We start from the raw sequence: 25,599 nt of genomic DNA, 5'->3' as shown, positions 1-25,599 counted from the left end.
ACATTCATTTTTACGTATGCATTCTTGTCAATACAATGTGGATGCTTCTGTGTGGTCAACTTTAAGTTATTGTTGTAATCAGAACACTTATAAAAATCCAGAAACTTCATCTGAATCAGTAGTCTCCATTGAACTGGTAGAAAGGATAACAGATTTGAGTTCCCAACTCTTTTTCTCCACTCTGTAATAAACATTACAGAACAACACAAATGCCCCAGTGTAGGACACACAACCTGGGGCAAGATGGGTACAGCATTCTGTCTCATTTACACAACCACAGGTATGCTTTGGAGACCCATGCCAACTCCACTTTCTAAATGAAGATGTGACCCAGGCTGCATTGCGGGGGCAGCTGAAACATTTTTTTTTTCATTGCAGTTGGCTTTTCTAAGAGAACATAGCTGTAAACACTTGGCATGCAACACCCGCATCATGGAGTGAGTGTACATACCTATCCTGCTGCTCCCAGACACAGCTGTGCATACTCTCTTCCTGCTCTGTGCCTTGACAAAGGCCATTGACCTTGAATTTCTGAAACATGGCCAAGAAAAATTTCATTCCTTATTTGTCATGGTCAATTACCTTTATTGTATGAATGCATTTTTTTTTTTTACTGTTTTTGAGACTTAGTGCATGAGTGACTAATTTTGAAGGCTTTGTCATATCACCGAACAGAAGTAAGGTCTGTGACAATAAACCTAACTTCTAGATCATTCCATCTTGTAACATGTGATTATCATTTTTTTAGCAAAATACTAAAATGCAAAGTAATTGGTGTATAAGAAAATGTAATGAAGTTCTGATGGAAAATGTAAATGTTAAAATATCAGCACCAATAAAGTAAAAATACTAAAAGTTTTTGGCTACTTTGGGAGCTCTGCAAAATGCTTACATGAAAATGGATCTGGCCCAAATGGTTCCCTTTGATTCTGTGTTGTATGTCTCTAAACCAGTGGTTCTCCACCTTCTTAATGCTGAAATCCTTTAATATAGTTATTATTATATATCCAGTGGTGACTCCCAACCATAAAGTTGTTTCATAGCTGCTTCATAACTGTAATTTTGCTACTGTTATGAACTGTAATGTAAATATCTGATATGCAACCCCCTATGGGGTCATGACCCACAGGTTGAGAACCATTGCTCTAGACTGCTAGAGTAACTTGAAACTGAATTTGACAGATGGGAGGAAGTAACCATGGAGAGAATAGGCAGAAAGAGGACTGCTGTGTGCCTAGTTTGCTTTTTGGTTGCTGTGATAAAACACTCTGACAAGGCCAGGCAGTGGTGAAGCATGTCTTTAATCCCAGCAGAAGAGACAGGAGAATCTCTTTGAGTTTGAGGCTAGTCTGGTCTACAGAGCTAGTTCCAGGACAGTCAGGGATACAGAGAGAAACCCTATCTTGAAAAACAAACATCCCACTCTGACTGAAAGCAACCCAGGGGAGGAGAGAGGGTATTTCACTTACACTTCCAGATGACAGTCCATCACTGAGAGAAGTCAAGGAAGGAACCCAGGAACAGGAACTGAAAGCCTTGGAGGAATGTTGCTTACTAGCTTGCTCTCTCTTTGTACCTCAGAGGTTGCACCACACCACATCAATCATCAATAAAGACACTTCCTCATAGACATGTCTACAGGCCAATATGATGGAGGCAATTCTTCATTTGAGGTGCGCACTGCCCAGGTGGCTCTAGGTTGTGCCAAGTTGACAATAAAAACTGACCAGAAGTAAAGAACAAGAAAGACAATGTCCCCCCCATTCCCCCTTACACACACACACACACACACACACACACACACACACACACACACACCAGCTTAGAAAGTCCAGAGTCCTATTAATCCAACTCTGGGTGGAACTCATTAATCCAGCTCTGGGTAAAACTTATTCTTATTCTGCATTACAAACAAGTAACAGTTCCTAGAGAATTAGTCTATAGAGTGGATAATGTAGAGTAGGATCCAATAGGACACCTCCTGAAAGGCATGGCAATAGAGAGAATGAACTAGTGAAAACCAACAGACAGAGCTGGGGGTGTGGCTCAGTGGCAGAATAATAGCCTAACGTGTGAGAGCCCAGGTTTGAAGCCTAGCACTGCAAAACAAAAACAAACAAAAAACCAAACAACCCCAATGTATAATGAGTAAGATTACTGCTTTGCAGAAGTTACCCAAAGGATTGGTTCTCAGAAGCAAATAGATGTAATTAGCAGTCAAGTCTAATGTAAAAGTCTATCTGCGGGGTAGTTTCTTTCATTTCAAAGGAGAAGTAAGGCAATGCTCCTCAGTATCAGGATGGAGATACATTTAATGTAACAACCCATTTTCCATTAGCAGACACACTTTAGGAATACAGATTATGTGTGGCTTTGTAGCTTAGAGGAAGAGCACAGTAAGTATATAGAGAAGAGAAGAAAGAGGAGGAGGAGGGGGGAGGAGGAGGGGGAGAGGAGCAGGAGGAGGAGGAGGAGGAGGAGGAGAAGAGGAAGAAGAAGAAGAAGGAGGAGAAGTTGTTGTTTTGAAGAGCATCTTGAGTTCCAGGCTCTGGGCTCTGGTTGTCAGTGAAGTAGGTTAAGCCCTAAAGATCCTCCTCTCTATGTGAAATCAAAGGAACTTAATGGACTCATTTTTAGCTCTAAAGTCTTTGACATACAATAATGGGTGATATGCAAGAGCAAGGACAGAAAATGATGGTTTAAAAATGATAAGTGGCACTGGTTACCATGAGGAAAGGTCATGAGCCATGACAAAACCCAGTATCAGAGCTTTATTGGGGGTAGGGGGTCAAAAGAACCAGGCCTGGGGGAGATGCACGTGCAGAGACAGAGAGACAGGGAAGAGATAGTGGGGGGGAGAACACAGAAGGGAGAAGGGGGGGCCTTGTCAGGCTTTTTAAGGAGCAGGTGGGTTATGCCAGGCATTCACTGATTGTGTGACCATGCTATGCACACGTAGTCACCAGTGCACATGGATGATGTAGGAAGCAAGACTCTTTGTTTAGCTCCTGAGCTGCACATGTGTAGTCATGCAGCTGGAGTGAGGGCAGAATTCTAACAGAAAGGAAGCATCCTTTTCCATAAATGGAGGTTCTCCTTTCTCACTGCATGTGTGAATGATATCCTATAGCTATGGGAAGACACCATTCTGTCCCAAATGCTTTGCTTTGTGTCTGAATAGAGTAACTTTGATATAAGCAATGCTGGACAGTTTTTTTTTTTTTTTTTTAAGTGATTTGGAGATGAAGTTCTTTACCTAATATGGTCAAGGTCTATTTTGGACTCTTTCATTTGAACTTAGCAACAACAGATTAAAAACAAGTCCATACTACAGATTCAAAGTAGAAATGTCTTTTGACATAGACTTTCTTACACCTTACAAAGCAGAGCTGGTAAGTCTTTTTTAGGGCAGTTAATGTTAATATTATATTTCTTGTGCAGAAGAACAATTCCAGTCTATAAGATAGAACAAGAAGCATTTGGAGCTGCCACTAGCCTGCTTTCATGGCACATTGATGGTTACTGGCTTATAAACCATTAGTAGGTCAAGTTCATTGTAAGTAACCACCATATTATCCTAACCTCTTCCACTGACCACAAAGCAAATGAACCAGGAGATAAAACTCTTTCTTGGATCATTACTATTTTCCATTTTGGCAAATTTATATCTCTTCTTATGTCACAAAGTAGCATTAAACATTATAATTTTAAGAACTGAAGCAGAGCTTCAAGTGTCAGAAAGATGATGGGCAACATGGGTTGAAATCAGTGGGAATGTCAGCTCTAGAACTTCTTCTCTGTCCGTGCAGACTTTCTCAGGCCGAGGGAAAACAGCACATACCCAGACCCACAAGGGACTGATGTGAAAACTGATTTCTTTATAGTGGGAAATGTTGGTCTCTAATGAGCAGACTGCTGATGCCCCATATTTGAGGATTTCTCTTTAGAATAGTTTGGTTTCTGGGAAGCTGAGTGGATTTCACAAGCTTATTTACTTTATTTGTGATGAGAACTTGGTACTCAGAGAGAAACAGATCCTACTCCCAGCTTAATGAAAAGATTTGCAAACTATGCAGGTGCTAATAGAGCTGGATGCTAGTGCGCTTGCCTGGTCTGGACGCCTGGGTTCGAACTCCAGCACTGTAAAAAGATTACTACTTATTACTGTAGAAATTGAAGTAACAAGGACTGGCTGGTGGGAGCTGGAGCAGCTCCCCGACCCAGGAAGAGCAGCTCCCCGACAGACCCAGGAAGAGCAGCTAGAAGAAGCAGTTACCATGCGGGACGGGATACTAAGGAAGAACGGCTCTTATTGGAGAGCACAGTCACTCCTGGATGGCTGCCAGCTTCCGAGAGCCTTGCCAGCAGAACTTGCTGGAAGCCTGTCCTTTAGGCTGTTAGAGACACATCCACAGAGAGGTGCAACCCCTTTGAACTTACTGCAGAGTCACTCAGCTGTCACAGAAAGCTGTTAGCCTCTGTGTACTTGTGATACTAATACCGATTGTTAACCTGATGGGACAAGCCCCTGGGGGTGTGGGGGGTTGATATTCTAGACTAGGTTCACTGGGGTTGGAAGACCCACCCAAAATGCGGGTGCTAGAGTACGAAGTGAATAAAAACGAGAAAGTGAGCTGGGTGCCAGGATGGATTGCTCTCTGCTTCTTGATTGTGGGTTTGGGGTGACCAGCTGCCTCAAGCTACCATTGTGTTTTCCCCACCAAGATGCTGTACCCTTAAACTGTGAGACAAAAATAAACCTGTCCCCCCTTAACTAGAATTTGCCAAGTGTTTGTATCAAAGCAACAGGACAGGTCACTACTAAAGCTCTCTTGGCTAGTATTTGCTGCCTGTGGATACATCACACACACTGAACAATCCTGGAGAATGAGGAAGAAAAATCTCCCTTCTGTACCATCCCTCCTCAACACTCCAACACACATAACATCATGCCAGATGGCGGGGGAAACATGGGGTTCAGCCTCATTCTCAGATGATAGCGTGGCCCTGGAGCTGAGAGATGGTGACCGAGAAGTCAGTCAACATGTCATTAATCCACAGAAAAGTGGATAGTATTTGAAAATAAACCAATCAAGGCCAAATAAAACCACACAAACTCTTCCCGACCCAGAACAGAGTGCACCTCTTTATTGAGAGAACATGCCTATACTCCCATGCCTGCAGGCAGTTGTGGATAAATACGATCTCATCCTTGGCACATTTCCTAAGTCCTGTTATGAATCTCTTTCCATTTGGGAAAAGAATAACATGGTTGTTGTAGTGTTTCTTTTCTTAAGTTTTTTTTTTTTTTTTTGGTCATTTCTATGTTCTATAGCCTTCATATTATTGTCTATCTATCCTTCATATTATTGTCTATCTATCCTTCATATTATTGTCTATCTATCCTTCATATTATTGTCTATCTATCCTTCATATTATTGTCTATCTATCCTTCATATTATTTTCTATCTATCCTTCATATTATTGTCTATCTATCCTTCATATTATTGTCTATCTATCCTTCATATTATTGTCTATCTATCCTTCATATTATTGTCTATCTATCCTTCATATTATTGTCTATCTATCCTTCATATTATTGCCTGACCTTCCTGTCTCACTCATGTACTCTAATTTTTCCATGTTAATTATAGATATTTGACACTCCTGAGCCAGAGTCTCAGATCTCCAAATAACAAAACACCCATCCTGTATCTGACTTAAGCCTTTAGAAGGAATGAAAATTCTCTACAACTTGATCTGAGAGAAGCAATTTCTATAACTTTTTTGACGAACCATGCTTGATATTGTGAGTTACTCAAAAATCTCAATTCTCCTCTTTTCTTATTCCTTGGAATGAGATTTGAGAAGGGAAGTTGATAAGGCAAAAAGAACACATGCTCCGAAAAGACCAATGTTCACTAGCTGTGTGGTGCTCAACATCAGGCCTTATTTTTGCACAATGTGGAATGCAGCTATGAGCAGTAGCCCTTTGTCTGGGACGGGGTGAAAATCAAAGAAGTCACACATGTCAAAACACTTGGATCAGGGCCTGATGCATAGCCAGGACTTGTAAGCGACATACAGAACCCGGCTGAGAAATGGTCGACAGAAGGGTGTCCAGTCAGAAGAACTGATAAGCATGAAGAATTATAATCCACTTCTGAAATGAAAGAGGACTAGGTCTGTTTGCATCGATTCATTCACATGGACTCTGTGTGAAGCCCAGGGGCACTTGGGAAAGGCAGTGGAGCTGTTCAGGGCCTGCAGATACAAGACAATAGGTCTTCAGCGGGCTATGATGGATTGGGCTGCGATGTCACTAGATGGCGCTGTAGAGCAATTAAGCTTGGTTGCTTGTAAAACTGTGCTTTTTAAAATGAGATATTCATATATGAACACTTCACGTAGCTAATTATATGAACTGAAAATATTGTCAATACCTTCTCCAGGATTTTTATTCTCAAGCAGCCAATGGGGTAAGTAGGGAAGTCCCTGCAAACAACTGGACCTGTGGGAAGAGTGGGTACTTAGGAAGATAATTGAACACAAGCCAACGTCAGATTCAATGTCTGGTTGGGATCACCACGTGGTAATAGTGAAACTATTACTCAAGGTCAAATTGTCAACAATAAGGCTAACAACGCTGACATGAAAATGTGAGCTAAATAAGCACTTTAATGTTAGAGCATTCTGAGGGTGATGCCATTGTTTTTATTGGAAGACCCAACAATGTAACAATGTTTCACTGTGTTCACACCGTGGCTCCCACAAACAAGGCTAAGTAGAAGTTGTAATGTATTTCTAGTCTTGTGTTGGAAAGGTATTTTCACTTTGTAAAGGGCGTGTTTTAGGGGGGAGTCTAAGCAAGGACCCCCTCCCCCCAAAAATGGCATTTATAATTTGCTCAAGCATTTTAAAAAGGCCTCTATTTTTATTATTTTTAATTTTGTGTGTATGTGGGGGGGGTATGTGCATGTGAGGGTAGTGCCTGCAGATGCCAGCAACATCAGATCCCCTGACGTGGTTGAGAGAAGTTGAATTTGGGTCTTCTATGAGAACTCTGCAGGCCACCGGCAGGGTTAAGGCCCCAGAGAGGAAAGAGTGGAGGCCGAGGAAAAGACGGGAGTTGGTTTATGGATGTGTGTTAAGGAGAGCTCTAGGGACGAGAAGATGCAGGCTGCTTGGGGCATTTGACTTATACTAGACTAAAACCAGTTAATCCAGCCTATTTTCTTCAAATCTGCCCACCAGTGCATCTTCATCAATCTGTAAACCAGCCACTTCTGCTCTGTTTACTGCCCTACACAGAGCTACATGAGATTCTTACCAAGCCACAGCATTAACACAGAGCTGATGGCACTTGACCGACAGACAAGCGGCTTTGGAAGGGCTCAGCTGGAGACGGAGGACACTGGCCCCCTTCACTCGAGCGAGCGTTAGTCATGGTGAGAAAGGAAACAACCCAACATCCTTTTACAAAGAAGAAACAGACGTAAGAGACTTACACGACCAAGCAATGAAGAACACATATAAAGGAAATGATTCCTTGGCTTCAGGGAGTTACTGCTTCGTTCCTGGCAAGCTGAAGCTTAAATAGTCAGGAAGTCAGGGCAATGTGGGGAGGGTCAGCTGTCTGGATATGCAGAGCATTTCACTAATCCACGCCCAAAGCCCCTCTGGTTTCAGAGTATGTAGGTTCTACAATGTGGACTTAGCTAAATCACTGGTATTTTATTAATAATTCCTCTTTGTCTTTAGATTATTAAGGCTGGAGTGAGCTACACGATCCCCATTTTTGATATGTTCTTCAAATTAAGATGACAAAATGCGTGTGATTCTTAGGCATTGCCTTTCTGGCCGAGGCTTAGGTAAGAATTCAGTCAAAATACCAGTGGTGGAATATGGCAACAAAGAGACAATGCTGCTCTGTTGCAGCTGCTCTGAGGAGAACATCTTTGAAGAGGATCTTGCTGAGCCTGTTAGGTTCATTATGAGCAGAAACAGGACCACTTAGCCCAGGAGCTGCCCATATGCATTGTGGGAGGCAGAGGGAGAGGATCAGATGGAGGTGACCGGACAGAAGGGACCTCTGTGGCCATCAAAGTGGAAAGTGACTGAGCACAGCACACCACAGTTTGAAGACCCTCCCTAAACTGGTGTTGAAACTTGATTGCTATAGTTACAGGACCAGCGGTGGGGCCTTTAGGAGGTCATTTGGTCACTGGGGCTCTGCCATCATGAATGCATTAAGATCACTGGGATGGTTAGTTTTAATTGTCAGCTCGGTACAAGCCAGAGTCACCTGGGAAGTGCGTCTCAGTGAGGCACTGTCAAGATCAGGTTGGCCTGAGCATGTCTGTGGGGGGTTATTACGATAACAGGTAAACTGAAGTGGAAAGGCCCAGTCCGAAAGTGTGTGGTACCACTCCACAGCCCTAAGTCACGTAGGAGCAGAGAAAACTGACTGCACATTGAGCATGCACACACTCTCTTCCCTCAGCTCTGGTGGCTGTGATGTGACCCACTGTCCCTGAAGTAACAGCTTGACAACCTAGAATGGTGGACTAAAACAAGCCCTTTCTTCCTGGTTGCCTCTTTGTTAGGATGTTTTATTACAGCTGTTTATTTGGGCCAATTCTGTGGGCTGCTACAGTCTTGCATACTGGGGAAGGCATGGCAACCGGAGCAGTAAGCTGCATTCACAGTCAGGAAATGGAAGAGAAAATCTAAGACCCTTCTCCTCACATCCTGATGGAGCAGGAAGCAGAGGGAACAGACAGGAAAAGGGGCCAGCTAGAAAACTTCAAGACACACACACACACACACACACACACACACACACACACACACACACACGATGTATTTTTTCCCATCAAGCTTTTCTACCTCCAGCAGGGTCCACAACCTTCCCAAACAGCACCACCACCTGGGGCCCATGAGTTCAAACACATGAGCCTGTGGGAGACATTGCCATTCAAACCTCTACAATGGTGTGAAATATTTAAAAAGGGGGAGTTTTTCTCAGTGCCTTTTTTCATGTCATGTATGACGCATCATGAGGCTCTCACTGGAAGTGAAACTCTGTTTTCGATCTTGCAGCCTCCAAGAGTCAAAAAGACTCCTGTTTATGACTTACTCCATCTGTGACATTCTGTAAAGAGGCAGTAATGATTTGAGACCCATGATGAGTTTAATGTGACCAAACCCATTGAGGAAATCCATGAAGAGAGCGGATCTTGTATCAAACCAGTATGTTTGAATTTAGGGTAAAGATACAAGCAGGTCCTGTGAGCGAGCAGAAGGCAGGGAACCCATCATTTATACACACAGCTGTTTGAAGTGACAACTGGGCAAGGCCTTGCAGGACCACTGTTACCCTGACTGCGTGAAAGAACAAGCTCTAGTACCCAGGAGTAGGGACCATGCTGAGGAGGCCTCCTCTCCTGCTACCAGCCCTCTTTACTCACACTCAGGCTCAACCTCCCTGTCCCTGGGGTTAGGGAACCTGAGCAACTGGCAAATTTCCCCACCCCCACGCCTAGTTGCCTTATCTTCGGCAGTGAGAATCACTAGAACCTCTCTTCTGAGGGCAGCGATGGTTACTGAAGCTCTTAAACTATGGCCCCGTCCAGGCTGAAGAGTGAATTTATGTCAGAGCCGTTATTAAACAATGATCTATTAACATTTCTCTGTGCATGATTGTTTTGGTCAGCTCTCTGTCACCATAATAAAATATCTGAGACAGTCAACTTATGAAGAGAAAGATTGATTTCTGGAGGTTCAGAATTGGTTTGGCTGATGCTTGGGCCCATGGTGAAGCAGTGTATCATGATGGGGCCACAGAAAGAAAAAAACTACATTCATTAAGAATCGGAACCAAAAGGATGAGGATGGGGCTGGGGTCCCACAATCACCTCTAAGGGTACACCCCTAGTGAACTGAGGACCTGCCACTGGACCCCCTCCTAAAGGTCCCACCAGTTCCCAGAAGCACAGGTCTGGGTGCCAAGGTTTTAACATATAGGCCTGTGGAAGACATCTGGGATCCAGACTCCAGGAGCGAACTTCATCACCCAAGCTTCTCTGGTCTCTGATCATGGCTTTGATTTCTAGCCCTCAGCAAATGTACCAGGACTGCCACTTTCCAAAGCCTTGGCAGTTAATATGGAAAAGGCCCAGAGGTCTTGATGCCAAACAATTCACCCTCCAGCAACAGGCACTGTGGCCAAGTACCAAGTGTTAAGGTATTTCAGGCAAGATTAAGCTGCAGTCAAAGCAAGAGGAACTCGGAATGGGGGGGGGGGGTGGAGGTGGGGGATGGGACGGACACATGCCATCTTAATGACAGCTAGTTATAATTAAGCAGTACAGAACTAAAACAGAGAGTTTTCTGTCATACTCTGTGAGTAATGTTCGTACTTGGAAACTTTTAAAGTATTTAAGGCAAGAAAAAATGAAATGCTTGGCAACCAGTTGAGGTCATACATTTAGGACAAAAATGATAAAATATTAAAATGAAAGAAATAAATGTTCTGACTGAAATACTGAGAGTCTGTGGAGATGAATTATTCAAAGTGGGAACATGCAACCTGCAATCTGTTATGTCATAGGGCAAGTGGCAAAGTTCAGGACAGACTGTAGGGAAGGCCGGTGGTACCCTGACCTGATGCCTTACCTCTGGGAAGGGCATCAGAGAAAGGAGTGGTGTTGAATATTCCTTTAAATGTGTAACGATATTGCACTGTGACTGGTTTAATAAAAAGCTAAATGGCCAATAGCTAGGAGGATTTTGGGGGCAAAGAGAACCCTGGGAAGAAAAAGGGAGGAGGTGCAAAGAGCTGCCAACAAGACACAGAGGAAGCAGGAGAGCAGCATGGGCCAGGTAAAAGTAATAAAGGCAGAAAGTAAATTAACAGAAATGGGTTTATTTAAGTTATGAGAGCTAGCTAGAAACAAGCCTAAGCTATAGGCCGAGTTTTCATAATTAATAAGAAGTCTCCTTGTGGTTATTTGGGAGCTGACAGGTGGGACAGAAAAAGTCAACCTACAAAGGAGAGGTGTGCCTGGTGTGACGGGATCCTGGAAATAGTCTGGAGAGAGAGCCTGATCTTGGGGTAGTCAGGACTTCACAGCAGTCAAGCTAGCCCAGGCTATACCACAATAACAAATAACTCCAAGTGTCAGTGCCTCAAAGCAACCAGTTTTATTTCTTGCTCAAAGTGCATGTTTATCATGAACTGTTAATGTTATTGTTGTAGAGATTAATCTTGACTCTTAAATTTATTGATGCTAAGCTAGGTGTGGTGGCACATGCCTTTAACACCAGCATTCAGGAGCGAGAGAGACAGGTGATCTCTGTGAGTTCTAGCCTGGTCTACATATTAAGTTCCAGGACAGCCAGAGCTACATAGTGAGATGCTGTCCCCCAAAACAATTTAAAAAAATTGTTGGCTCAAGGATAAACCAAGAAATACAGCTCTGGAATGTGTGTGAGGGCATTTCCAGGGACAATTCGCTGAGAGAGGGAGACCCTCTCTCTGCATAAGCAGGCACCTTTCTGAGGAGGCCCACACAGAGTCTGGGGGAGGCAGACTTGCTGCTTGCTGGCGGGCTTCACCTCTTGCTGGCTGGTGTATCTGTCCTTCTGCCGCAGCTCCTGCCTCTATCCTTTCCTGCCATTAGAACCCAGCTTCCTTGGCCTTTAACGTAGACCGAATATAAGTGGCTCTCCAGGAATACCCAGGCCTTCAGTGCCAGATAGGACGACAAGCTATTGTGTTCTCAGCCTTCAGCACGCAGACAGCTGCTGCTGGGTTATTCTGCCCATGAAAGCCATGGAAGCTTTATGGAAGCCAACCTAAAAAAACTTTATAATATATATTCATTACACCCATTCTGTTCCTCCAGAGAGCCCTTACTAATATAATAAACCACTTAAAGTCGCGACAGTGAGACACCACCTTGCACTCTCCAGGCTCCACTTTGAAAAACTGTGAGAGCCCAGAGTTAATCAACGGACCCCACACTACAGTCCAGAAGTCACTCCCGCTGCTTCTGCTTGAACCCTCTCCTTGGTCACTTTGGAAAGCTGTTGCCCTCTGTCCTGACCTGGGAAAGAAACAAAGATATTCGGAGAGCATCCCTGGCAATTCCTCCATGGTGCTTGTTGGGAGGAATACCTGCTGGCTGGGATGTAAGTTCCAAACTTTCTTTGTTGATGAGAAAACCAGCTGGCCACTTGGTCTCTTAACATAGCAGAAAATTCATGGCTGAGCCAATCATAAACTCGGGAAAACTTTAGGGAAAGGACTTTAGGTTTAACTTTAGGAAAAGGCTTTTAACTGTAATTCTAGTCCTAACTACTGCAAATGTAATGGAAAGCCAACAGACTGTGAGAACCATCAAGAACCCAGTCGGCCATTGGTCTCAGGGTCCTGCATCTTCAGTGCTGCGAGGATCAGCACGCATGACTGAGAGGGCCAGGGAAGCGGGAGTGAGGTCTGGGCATAGACATCCTTTCTCCTCGGCACCATCTAACTGTTGCCATAAGGGGCTCTGACATGAATCTTGACAAAACTTACAAGTTTTTTGAGAAGCCAGAGACTGCCTGTGCAGTTATTACTTTCCCCTAATTTTGAGTTTGAACTCTTTTGGTTTGAACTGGCTCAAGATTTCAAAAGACAATACTATAACATTTAAAACCAAAGGAACATGGCTATAGCCCATTTGTAGAAAGCAACTTTGCTTTTTCCTCACCTGTAGGCTGGGGCCGTTTATCAAAGCCTAGCTTCAAAGCTCAGTATGTGGAATAGATATCCTGGGAGATGCTGTGATTAGAGCTGATGACTCTCTGTCCCTGGAACTCTTCTCCCGGGACTCCAGGAGCTTGAAGCAGCAGGCCACTGCACACCAGGGCTCAGAGCACTCACCAGGTGTGCCTACCAGGGCTGCATAGAGACCCGGTTTACTCAGGCCCACAATGTGTCCATTGCCCACAATTATCACGGGTCTTATATGCAGAACTGGTGGATCTAAGGACCCAGAAGCTGCCTTCTTCTAGGAACTGTTTCTCAAGTATACCTTTCCATCCAGCAACCCAGAAACAAATACCCAGGGATTGCTCTCCCAAGATAAAGTAACTGATACATTCAGAAAAAGTGCCCCAGTAGCGTGAGTGCACTTTGTGTGGAGAGGAGCAGAGAGGGCAAGAAGCAGGGCAGGTCCTGAGTAAGTAGGATGGGACAGTGGGTGTGTGAGAGACTAAATAGTCCAGCATTGCTTGGCAAAGAGATACATCTGCTTGCACCATGCTTTTGAGCCTGGAGATGCACACAGAAGTGTGGTCTCTGCCTTACTTCAGCCACTGGGATACAGTTCCTGACCCACTCTTGATCCCAAAATCCAAGGATTATTCCAAATACCCATACACAGTGTTCATCCCTATGTAGACACACCCACAGAAGAGCTTAATTTATAAATTAGTCACATTAAGAAATTAACAACAACAATAAAATAGAATATCATAATTACTATAATAAATGCTACTTTTAAATAATGGCTTAACAATTTCTAGAATTTTCCATTTTGTATTTTAGATTGTAGTAGACTGAGTAACTGAAACTTCAGGAACGGAAGTGCAGGTGGTTTGGGGCCATGACACTACAGGATACATATATACACGGCTTTTTTCTAGTGAGTGGTATTTTAAAACAAAAAATATACAAGTTATTTTTTAAAATTCAAATTTGAATAAGTGCACAGAAAACCACAAAAGGCTCTCACTTTTCCAAACTTAAGTCGGGAGTGAACAAATTATGACTTATGGATCAAATTTAAGAAGCCACCTAATTGGAGGCTGTTTGTCTGTTCTTGGTTTTGTTTGTCTTTTGAGACAGGGCCTCACTATAGAGCCCAAACTGGCTTCAAGACATTCCTACCTCTGCTTCTGTAAAACAACTGTTTTCCATTTATTTCTTTGTGTGTGTGCGCACACATATGCACTCGTGGGCCATGGCACACACGTGGAGGTCAGAAGACAGCCTGCAGGGTTAGTTCTCTCTTTCCATTATATGTGTCTCTAGGATCATACTCAGGTTTCAGGCTTGGCAAGCAAAGGCCTTTACCTGTTGAGCCTTCTCTCTGGCCCTCCCTCTGCTTTTGAAGTGCTGGAATTATAGATGAATATTATGTCCTACCTGGTCTTATAAAGTTTTATTAGAACAGCCATGTCTATTAACTTACATACTGCTTCTCTGTTAGAACAGCAAAATTCAATGGCTGTAGCACTGTGCATAGTACTCATACTATTTAAAGTATTTACTGTGTGGGTCTTTACAGAAAATATCTGCCTCACTCTTACTTATCTAATCCTACCAACTAAACACTAACATAATCATTCAGTGGTGTATTCCCTGCTAACATCTTTCTCTGTGTATACATACTTTGGGATAAATGGAAACCTCTACTTTTGTCTCCCACTTTTGCATTTGATAGATATTCTCAATCTGCACTGTCCAGGATGAGAACTGTGGAGTACTTGAAACGTGTCTTGTGTGGCTGAAGAACTAAATTTTTAATTTTATTGAATTATAATTAATTAAAATTTAAATAGGCATAGGGGACTGGTGCATATATCAAAAGTCCTTGAAATAGTCTTTATTTGCTTAATATTTCATGATCACTTCTTCAAATCATTGCATATTCCTTGTAAAATCTCCTTTTATGACCACATGCTATTGTAACACATGGGTGTCTCATCACTCACTTAACTAAGGCCCATCTTTGGCACAGATTGCTTCCAATTTTTCGCCATTATAATCCAGTGCACTTCATGGAGACCCCTCAACATGCTTGTGAGAGGGGAAGCTGAGAGCAGAATGGAGCAACATTTTATACTCAGATTCACACGTGATAAACACAGGCTTGGGACAACTTGATCAGTTTGGGTGATAACTTCTGAATTTCACTTTACAGACAAAGCCTTCACAGTGGCAGATTCTGACATGGAGATGTTCTTTCTCAGTGATGACGAAGAAGACTTGGATGAGTTTGTATGTGAGGGGGCAAGACAGGTGTGTAGATGGGGAACAGAGGACCCGTTCCTTTCCTACTTGCACCTCCTAGCCTGCAGGTGGAAGTTCTGATGATAGAGACTTAGAGTCATGGGGGATAGGATGATGGAGGTAAGTGAGGGTCAGACACTGGAGAGGTGTGAACAGGAGTGAGATGTGGTGAATGCCCGTGTTTTCTAGTGAGTAAAACATGAGTCTGAATTTTGCACTGTCCTCTCAAAATATATTCTGAGGAACTGGATTTATCTCTTCAGGCCTCAATTTTTTTGATAGAATGATAACAATGCTTTATGTTTATGGATTATTTAACAATAATGTGAAATACTGTAAAAAATTTAGCACAGGCTGGCTTGTATTTGAAGCAATACAAAGGGCAAAGGAACAAGGTCACTGAAAGGGTAGGTCTGTCCATACCCCATAACCAGAGGCTACTCCTTGCTGGTGTCAGACCCACCAACTTCATCATAGACAGCCTCATCACCAAGAAGCAGGTTCCCTTGGGCAGCGTGCCCACAGACCAGCTGTAATGGATTCTCCGTTTGACACCGTAGACATACTACAGTGCTGTTCTTGTCTTGAGGGTAGGGTTGCCATTAGAAATCACAAAAAAAATACATAAAAGAAAAGACCAGACACCAAGGCGCAAGCCTGTAATCCCAGTGTCAGGAGGCAGAGGCAGGTGGATCTCCGTGAGTTTGAGGCCAGCCTGGACTACATAATGAGTTCAGGCCAAGCAGGGCTACATAATGAAACCTTGTCTCAATTTTTTTTTTAAGTATAAATAAATAAGAAAAGAAAAGAAAAAGAACATTGATGGAAAACTATTTGGTAAACAGGAAGCATCATGCAGTTTTAACCTCAATCATTATTTTCCCAATTACTAAAAAAGGGTAATTATTAAGATGAGGGGGTACAGGTCCTCCCACTTCTACCCCTAATCTCGAGGGCCACCAATATCCTGGGTCATCATAAATGGTAGCACACTGACTTAGCAAATATTCGGTTAAAGCACATTACAATGAAGGGTGTCTTTCTCTCTTTCTTTCTCTCTCTCAATTAAAAGGCAAAGAGTGGCCAAGGAAATGGAAAAATAAAGGCAACAGGAGAGGCAGTCAGAAGTAACCTCACTGTGTTTATAACACACCTCGAGCCAGTTCTGCACTCTGCACAGTAGTAACGTTTCCAGGTTTAAATGCCTTTGGTTTTCATTTTGGAAATAATCGTCCGTAATATTACCACACTGGGGGAGCTTGAATTGGTGGTATCTCATATTTGCAAAGATGAAGCTGTCTATTCCAGGCATGCCTGGGAGGACCACAGAAAGTCTTCCGCCACTGTACTCAAACTCAAAACCTAAGGGCATGCCAGCATCTTACCAACCCCACAGTGGCTGCGGCAAGCATTAGCCAAGTTTTGGAGAAGCTTGAGAAACATGAACGCCTGCTAGTGCTTGGAAATGCTGCTTATAGTCCAAACCATAAAACTGGATACCCAGAATATTCTGCATGGATACATTTGCACCATCTGTTTTAACTGTCATGTCAACATACATTTGGTTGAAGAAGGAACTTTGAACACCATTGGTTTTCATACAAATAAACAACAGAATGTCCTGACATGTTGGAAAAATCTCAAATCATTTCCCTAAACTCTATGTGTGCCCACTATATACACCCAAGTGTCAGTGAGCATCAACAAGTTTATGTTCATCAACATAGTTAGGAATTTACACTCACCTCATCAGAAGCCCATGTTATAATATAATGCACCCCAATGGTGTTTCAGAGGGGGATACTTTTTCTCCAGAATATACCTGTAAGCCACCCCAATTAAATGTGTCCTTATAAGAATTGCTGTGGTCATGGTGTCTCTTCACAGCAATAGAAACCCAAACGAAGACAGAAGTGAATTTGAATCTAGCCCAACACCCCATTTTGTGTGAAATGTAGAAAAGCATATGAATTATTGTTGGTTTAACATGCACACGCAGCTACCACTAGAGAAAACTCAGTGAAAAGTAGTTTATTAGTCTAGAACCTTGTGGAACAAAAACAAGCAAAGGGAGTTAGAAGGCTTGAGGAGCCTTTGATGGCCCTGATGGTATGGAAACACGCTCTGACTTGAATGTCAACTGAGAGAACCAGGTCGAGTGGTCAGAAACCTCGCTGGCTCTGAAACTGCTGTCACTCCCCTGTCATTCATTTTGATTAACACCACCACTCAGTTGAACAAAAATAATTGTTTTGTTAATATAGAAAAAATGCCACAATGTGGTATGAAAAGATGGCATCATGCCTCATTCATTTGAAGAAATTTTATATTTAAATTTTTAATGTAGAGATATTCCAGAGCATTGAAAACAAGAGCCGCAGTCTATCCTTGCACAGCATATAGTGCCCTATAAACTTTGACGACGTCACTGAACACAGTGAGCTCCACACTTGTCTCTTTGTCTGAAATACCTATGGGAGGCTCCACTTTTGCTCTTCCATCCCAGTTGTTTCTAGAAGGAATTCCCTTTCCTCTAGAAGGAGAGTTTTTTACTGAGCATGTGATGTCACATAGCCACACACGAGTGTCATGAGTCCTTGAATACTGCAAGGTGAGGAGAACCAGTCTGGACCATGGGACGCCACTGGCCTAGGCCATGTGTCTACCGCTAAGCTAGGCTCATGAGAGGAGAAATGAAAGCCAGTCCTGGATTTTATCAGGGGTGGCTGGTCACTCTTGCCATTAGCCTCCAGGCCCTGACTGCCCAACCTTGGGAAGTCAGTAATTGTGTTATACGATATAGCTAATGGTGAGAAATTGTGGCAGCTGCGTAGATAGTGCACTGAAATTTTGTCTCAAGGCACTTTTGCATACAGAATCTCCACGACCTATGGAAGTCAGAAAAAAAATATTGCTATGAGGAAATTGAGGTTAGGAGAAGTGTGTATGTGTGTGTGGACGAACATGTGTGCACATACATGCATGTGTGAGAAGGCCTTGAGTGTTGTTCCCCAGGAGTGGCTCGCCTTGTTTTTTGAGACAATCTCTCACTGGGAGTGGGGACATGTGGATTAGGCTGGGCTGCTGGCCAGGGAGTCCTGGGAACTCTTTTCTCCTCTCCCCAGCACTGGGATCACAAGCACAGACTCCCACACCCCTTTTTTCATGTGTGTGCTGGGCATTGAATACAGTCCTGGTGCTTTCATGGCAAGCACTTATCACTGGGCCTCAGGCTCAGAGACTTTAAATGATCTACTTGACGTCATCTGACAGAGTTTCCCCCCTTCCCCACCCCCCAGGATGCTATCCAGGTAATAGGAAGCTGAGCCATCTCTCCATAAGGACGATCTCATAGGCTGTTCAGCTTCAAGGTATCTGCAGGGTTTGTCTTCTCTTGTCTCCTTACTGACTCCAGAATTGGATCTCTGGCCTCCAAACACCCCTTCTACATTGATTAACTTTCTGTTACTATAACAATATTTGAGATAAATGAACTTACCAAGAGGGAAGGTTTGTGTCTCCTAGTTTGATGGCTTTCAGTCCACAGCTAGTTGTCTCTTCCTTTGGGCCTGTGGTGGCACACAGCGTGTGGGAGGTGTTTGTGGTGAAATAAAACCATTTATAAGTCATAAAAGACAAGAAGAGGAAGAGAAAAGGGTCACACATGGCCCCTGATGGAATACCCCCAGTGGTCTAAAACCACCCCTGTCTTCTGCCCCTTATGTCTCTACCATTTCCCAGCAGCATGTGGACCAGGAACCAAACTTTAAACATTTGGAGCTTTTAAGGGACATTCCAGATCTGAGGTCCGCTTCATTACCTGATATAGGTCCTGGCCATTTTCTACCTTAAATGTTCATGTACTTCCTTGTGCTCTGGTCTTTGCTGCTCTACTTTGATGACTTAATCACGGGTTCATTTACACCCTCTACTTATTTTAGTATATACTGGAGGGAACAGAAAAATTTTGGGCTACAGAACTTGGAACTTGACTTGTCCCTCTCAGGCCCAGTTCTGCCTATACCTCTAAGAGGACTTCAGGGAAGGAGAATAACACCCTTAGCATTCTTGTATTAGTTCCCTAAAGCACCAGCCGTGATGCTAAGAACACTCAATGTCCTCAGCATCCTAAGGAGCAGGGTCTGTTGGGACTTAACTCAAGCAGTCAGACCCGAGCGTCTGCACTCTTAGCTGTGGTCTGCGGTCTTTCCCATGATGCCATGTTTGAAGTTTTGTGTAATACAAAGCATTTAGAAATCTTTCTAAAATTACAGAACCCTGGAATTTCTTTCCCTGTTGGGGCTTAAACACAAACTACAAACACACCTAAAAAACAGCTTGCGATTGATATTTTTATCGTAATTGGGGATTGAATATCAAAGTACTCTGGTATAATTTATTATTTTCTAACTCTTTCAGCAGTTCATTTCAAATAGATTTTTGATACAACACTGGGTACCATAGCAGCTTTTAGAAGTCTATGCGGAAAATTAACTGAAAGTATTACAAGAACCATTTAGCCACGACATAAATTTAATTTTTAGCCCTAAAGTAGGGGGAAAAAAACCATGAGTGACACAATGATTTCCCCCTTTTCCTTGTATTGTGTTATCCTCCCTGAACATAAGCCAATCAACCACAAAGGAGGCAAAAAGGAAAACAGGTGTCTTAAGATAATTATGGCAAAACTTTTTATAAACAAAGATTTATAAAAACAAGTTTGTATAAAAATGCCACCAGAACATTTTGGAGAAAATAGTCCATGGCATATTTTCAGTATGCAATAATTTACTATCAGCAGTTCATATTTTTGATTTATGTTGAGGTTTCTAGCAGAGTTGAGTGAAGATCTCCATCTGTCTGGAAAGTTCCAGAAAGGAATTTGTGCTGGGGAACATGTTAGGTTGGACTACAAGGTCTATTCTAACTGAAGATTTTGTCATTTTCAGCATAGACTACTGAAGCGACATCAAGAGCATCTTGAAATTGGGCCTCACAGTGAGACAAAAAGCCACCCAGCGGGTGAGCAGTTTGGGACATCCTGGCCTGCCTGACTTTGTGTCTTGCTGTATCACCTTCCAGCTGTAACTTAGTGGTGTTGTCATGTTGTAATTCCTGTCTCCACCCGTTTCCTCATCTGTAACATAGGTATAGGAACAGTTCTGTCTCCTAAGTCACCGTGAGGACTGAGGGAATGTCTGTGAGCAAAGTGCTCAGCCCTTGACTGGGGGTGTCTTTTCAAGGAAGAGCAAGCTAAACAGAAAACAATTGTTAAGTGAGCCTTTCTGATTGTTTTCCACATGAAATCAGTAGTAATTTATTCTGAGTTCAATTAAAATCAGGTTACAGCTCATATTCGACCTAAAGTCAAAGAAATAAGGAAGAGAAAGTAAAATGAAAGATTTTGCTCATGTAAGGATGGACAGAAATGTCCAACATCCAAGGGAGATAAAGGAACATGTGTGGGTTGGTGATCTTGGGAATGAGTGTATGATAGGAAGACAGAGGAAGCTCATGTTCATATTCACACACACACACACACACACACACACACACACACACACACACACATTTTAGCAAACAAATGCGGAGTCGCTGCTTTGTATGCACCTCCAAGCTTCCAGTTACCCAAGTATTCACATGTAACACTGACCTATGGCATTAGTTCTGCAGAGTTCACGAATTTGCCCTGAGACTCTGCTAGGCATCAGGTGCCATGGAAACAAGGATGCTGGTGTCCTAGGTTCTCAGTCTAGAAGAAGAAGCTGGACAAGCAAATGCTCACTGTTGTCATTGGTGTGGGAAGAGTTAACACCAGTTTTTGGGTAGGATGTCACAGAGTTGAGAGGAAGCAGCTCGATCTAGCCCATGGGGACAGGACCTGCAGTCATGTTGAAAGCCCAGGCTAATAACAAACCAAAGCAGAACAGAAGCCTTAGAACCCAAGAGCATGAGGCCACTGATTACCATGGACCCCTCCCTCCTCCCTACCTCTACACATGGTTATGTTAGGGGACAGAGTGGAATGGTGGAAGGTAGGCTTGGGAACTCTGCCTTTTAAAAAAATCAGCACTCAAGGAATTTGATATTACTACAGCATTTCAAATAGTCTGTTTTAGTAAGAACTCTGAAATTTTTTAAATCCTCTGAGAGTTTGTGACCATTCCTCTACAGGTGGAGAGGGAACTCATTTTCAGGAAGACTAGCCTTTTGATTGGGAAGACATGAGAACAGTCTTTTTGATTAAGTAAAATATGGAGGGCTGCACTTGTTTTGAAGAAAACAGCTTAAGGCAGAGAAAAGCTAATCTGCTCTCCAGGGACTTATTTATTTTTCTAATAGATTTTATGGCTTCCTTAGGGGAGAAGCAGGTTCCAGAGACTGGAGGTGGAAAATGAGGACTGTGCAGAGGCAGAGGAGAAATGTCCTTAGCCTTATAGTGATCAGCAAATGCTGGAGAACAGGGTTTAGTTAGAGGGAATTCTTCTGAAGGACTTTAGGCCATGGACTTTAGAAGCAACATCATGGCGTTTTTTATTTCCCTGTCTGCAATGCATTACTTCATGTTGTTCTTAGACTCTCAGTAAGTGTGGTGGTGGTGGGGAGGGGGGGGGGGGTTGCGCACACGCACACATATGTGTTGTATGGCTAGTATATGCTATGATGTTGAAATAAAGGAAGGATCCAATTCTATACAAAGTAGACAAATGCCAGGTGGAGGCAGGGGTGGGGCCAGGTGAATGACAGAATGGGTTGGTAACAATACTAACCCAAAGCTCTGAGCTAGTATGAGCTCAGATTCTTTAGAATTTCTCCCACAGATCTTAACAGTTATGCTGTAGAATAATCCTTTTGTACACTGTAAAGATTTGTCACTCAAATTGTTCTAATAAAACACTGACTGGCCAGTAGCCAGGCAGGAAGTATAGGCAGGGTGACCAAACTAAGAATGCTGGGAAGAGAAAGGCCAGGAGTCACCAGCCAGATGCAAGGAAGCAAGATGAGAATGCTGTACTGAGAAAAGGTACCAAGCCACGTGGCTAAACATAGATAAGAATTATGGGTTAATTTAAATGTAAGAGCTAGTCAGTAATAAGTCTGAGCTACTGGCTGATCATTTATAATTAATATAAGCCTCTGTGTGGTAATTTGGGAAGCAGCTCTTGGGTATTTCGGAGTGGCTAGTAAGACAGACTTCTGCCTACACACTTACTCTTGCCATGGAGCAGGGCTCATCCAGTCTATAGTAATATATTAATCATGTGTTGAGTTTTCACATATTATTGAATTTAATCCCCACATGAAGCCTGCTAGGCTCATCTTGTGATGGTTTTACAGGTGAAGCATCAGACTTAGAGATTAAATGATTCTTCAAGAGTGATATAAGCTTGAGCATCTGTATTGTCCATTAGCCTGTCTTTGGAAACTCTTGGGAGAGAAATCTGGACAGCTCTTGGTCAGGCTTCTAAATTGAGGGAGAGCTATTATCACAGACTTTTGCCATTTGGACAGCTCTGGAGCACATGGCTCTTCCTTTCCTATTTAGGGAGCCACATCCAACTGTATTAATTTCTAAGGGAGTAACTGCTCCCTCCACTAAAGAAGTTAGACAGATGAGGGGCTTCTTTCTTGCCCCCTGGCCTAAAGCGGGGGCATGTAGCTAGGGCTAGCCAATCAGCCTCCTACCCAAGACTCAGTGAGGAGCTCATGAGCTAAGGGTGAGGAGTGGTGGATAATCTATTATGGAGAATGGGATGGGTGAGGTGGAAGATGATGGAAACCTCCAACTTTCTAAGGCAGGAAAGTGAGTGGGTTGGCATCATTTGTTAGTTCAGACTCTCTAAGGTCTGTATGTGAGCTGTGTAATGACCAGTCATCAAAGAGTGCAGTACAGAAAGGCAGGATTCATGGCTGTACAGTGGGAATGGGGCACACAGCACTTCAGCCGTACCATCAAAGCTGTTATTGAAAGTCATCAGTCATGTCGATGATTCATGCCATGGGTAGGGTGTGATAAAAAGGAAAATTTACACTTGTGATCTTTCCCCCCAGAATTCTATGTCTCCAGTCTAACCAGGAGAAAAACATCAAACACATTCTGGTGGAGGACCAGTACAAAGGACCTGGTCACCACTCACAACCACAGGAGTTTTAGAATCAAGGAGAATCTAGGGCACTTTTGTAAAAACATGCAGTCTAAGGAAAGATGAATGCAATGCAGTATTCTGGGTGGTGTACTGGAACAGGAAAAGGATAGCAGTTGCCTCGATGAACTGTGGACTGCATTTACTAATAGTGTATCAATGTTGGTTCATTAATTGTCGCAAATGTACTATACAGATATGTTAGTAGCAGGAAAATCATGGAAAACCATTGTCTGCTCAACTCTTCCAGCAAACAACAAAAATTATTCCAAGAATTAAAGGCTAGGAGCTGTGGGAGCATATCAGTAGTAGGACCCTTACATTGCATGCGTGAAGCCCTCGGCTCCAACTCTAGCATTACTTGAAAAGAAATTAAAGACTGCTACCAATATGAAAACATAGGAAGGCAGTAAACCTGATTTGACCTCTGATACTTGCTGCCCCCACTATATCCCATTAAGTAGAGACAGCCATCCCTGCTTCTGTCTGGTGGGAATAGTAGGACACCTTTGACATTTTGCTCAGAGGTTTATAAAACTTCAGGCACTATTCCACAATGCAATACATGCCATCCTCAAAACTTGTCACCCTGCAGGACACAACAGGTAAGCTAGATGGATGGCATCATGTTGACAGGAGTCAATGAGCAGTATCTAAGAAGAATCTTGGATGCTTTGGTATGTGTAAGAAGGAAAGGATTGTATTCCATGAAACAGCAGGATGGTATGGTTCAGGAATGCCGGGTGGCTTCTGCAGCAGGAATGACAGAAGAGCCGTACCGAAGCAGGTCATCTGGTGGGTCTCAGCATTTTATAAGATACCACATATAAGCATATGGCTCTGACCCATTCACAAGGCAACCCAGAGAGTTACTTAGGGTTTATGGGATGTACAGAACATAGAACTGTTCATCATTGCACTTTTCTTTTTTGCAAGATTACACAGAAAAATAAGAAAGTCCAGAAAAAGTCAAAGTAACCCAAGCAAAGCCATCACAGAACAAAACTTTATTGCAACTTAGGAGACAGTATTTAAGGAGTTCTTGGGGAAATGCTGTGGCCATGGCAAGTGCTTCTCAGAATGAGGACATTGTCACCAGTAAGCATGCTTATTCCCTTTTCAGTCTGCTTTTGACTAAAGCACAGTTAAAGAACTTCCAGGAGAAATGAGAATTCCTGGTGAATTGGAGTTGGTGGATGATGAATCACTGTGTGTTGACCAATAGGAAAGTTCTCCAGGAGAATGCCACAGGGTGGGCATTGTGTCCTTTTGTCTCTGCTGATCTGTGGAGGCTTTGTTCACAGTGGGTGCCTCTGGGTTGCAGTGGGAGCATGACTAGGGATGTGGTAAAAAGAGTACACTTGATCCTAACCCCACAAATAATCATCCCTGGCAAAAGACAAAAGAGCATAGAAAATTCCAATCCAGACGGCGGCATTGTTAGGCTTTGTCTTGGCAAGATCTAGACAATGCCCGATTTCTTTGCTCAGCCTCTCACTCCTCTCCCCTGCCCCCATATGCCCCTCTCTTCTTTAAAATATTAATCCTACATGGGGGTCAAGGTTTTGTTCATGAACACCAACTCATCAAATCTTGGCTGGATTGCTGGGTTTGGATTTGCTAGCCTCCATTTCCAGGTCTCCTTGGGCTGTCTCTGGCATGACCTACTGAGTTCTGTGTGGTGTGAATGACAAAGGACATCCTGGGACTTCTCGATCTGCTGCCAGCCATAGCCAGTGCCTGTCAGTTCCTGGGTCCATTCTCTCTGGAACTCTCTTAACTATTGATGTGAAAAGACAAAAACTCCTCTGATTTAATGTTTTTGGCTCTCCTGGCCTTTTCTGTAACAATGCTTCTCACTCTCTTGTGCCCACAGTCACCCTACCTGTGCCCACAGTCACCCTACCTGTGCCCACAGACACCCTACCTGTGCCCACAGACACCCTACCTGTGCCCACAGACACCCTACCTGTGCCCACAGTCACCCTACCTGTGCCCACAGACACCCTACCTGTGCCCACAGACACCCTACCTGTGCCCACAGGCACCCTACCTGTGTCCACAGACACCCTACCTGTGCCCACAGGCACCCTACCTGTGTCCACAGACACCTCTACCTGTGCCCACAGACACCCTACCTGTGCCCACAGTCACCCTACCTGTGCCCACAGGCACCCTACCTGTGTCCACAGACACCTCTACCTGTGCCCACAGTCACCCTACCTGTGCCCACAGGCACCTTACCTGTGTCCACAGACACCTCTACCTGTGCCCACAGTCACCCTACCTGTGCCCACAGTCACCCCTACCTGTGCCCACAGTCACCCTACCTGTGCCCACAGACACCCTACCTGTGCCCACAGACACCTTACCTGTGCCCACAGACACCCT

The sequence above is a fragment of the Onychomys torridus genome, chromosome 5 (genome assembly GCF_903995425.1).
Source record: "Onychomys torridus chromosome 5, mOncTor1.1, whole genome shotgun sequence".
In the NCBI taxonomy this organism is placed as follows: domain Eukaryota; kingdom Metazoa; phylum Chordata; class Mammalia; order Rodentia; family Cricetidae; genus Onychomys; species Onychomys torridus.
The sequence above is the reverse complement of the archived record's forward strand: the minus strand, read 5'-3'. Positions refer to the sequence as shown.